Consider the following 1,174-nt stretch of genomic DNA (forward strand, 5'->3'; position numbering starts at 1 on the left):
TTTCTCTCTCTTCAATTTGCAACAAAATAATTTCAACGTTTCTCTCTTCAATTTCAACAAAAAAAAATCTCACATTCGAGTAATTGAAGTTTTTTTCATCTTTGAAAATTCTTGATTTTGTTGTGATGGACAACTACGTATCAGTTTTAATCAAACATGGTGAAAGATGGGATCCTTCGGGTTAGTATTTATTATTGTTTAACGTTTGTTTTAGAATGATAGCGAAATGAAACAAAAATGATCAAACTGTCGATTAATTGAAGGTGGAGTCATATTTTGTTAACTGTTGATAGCATATTATGTTTACTGTTGTGAAATGTAAAAAAATTAGTGTTTTTTTTGTTTATTTATTTATTTATTTATTTTGTATACAGTTGTTGTTTTGTGAAATTATAAATTTAATGTGATTTTATGAATAAATTTGATAGAATAAATTAAATGAAATTTGTATGAAAGTGTGCTAATTATTCTGTAAAAATAATTTAATTATAATGTTGACGAATTTATGAAAATTTATTTTATTTGATAATGAATTTGATAGTATAAGTCGAATGAATGGTCAAATGAATTATGTATGAAAAGTGTGTTAAGAAATATGCAAAAAAAAAATTGGAATTCTTGACGAAGTGTATTACAATTGTTTTAAATTGGTATTAAATGTGAAATTGTTGAGTTTATATTAGTTTTGTTATTTCTGTATAAAGTTGGGTGACAGTAATTAATTATTTGGGACGACAAATGTATATAGTTTGAATGAATAATCGTTTTGTATGAAATGTGTATTAAATGAGTATGAAAATGTATAAATTTGGTATGAATGATGATTGTTGTATGAAATGTGTATTAAGTGAGTATTAAATGTGAAATATTATGTTTTGTATGAAATTTGTTTTGTAATGTACTGTCTGAATGATATTTGTATGAAAAAATAATGACGAGTGTGTATAATTTTGTTGTTATTATAATAATTTTTATGGATGAAATTTGTATCGTCTTTGGAATGAAAGTTAATATTATTTAATATATTTCTAATTGATTTGTATAATGTTAGACTAATTGTTATTTTTTTTAATGAAACAGAGAATTATGTTGATTTTCAAATGAAATGAATTATATATGAAAGAAGGTTGCTGATGTGAAATTCAAAAGGTCCAAAGTTACTTGCAGTAGAAGT

Source organism: Solanum tuberosum, unplaced genomic scaffold (assembly GCF_000226075.1).
Source record: "Solanum tuberosum cultivar DM 1-3 516 R44 unplaced genomic scaffold, SolTub_3.0 scf00140, whole genome shotgun sequence".
Taxonomy (NCBI): Eukaryota; Viridiplantae; Streptophyta; class Magnoliopsida; order Solanales; family Solanaceae; genus Solanum; species Solanum tuberosum.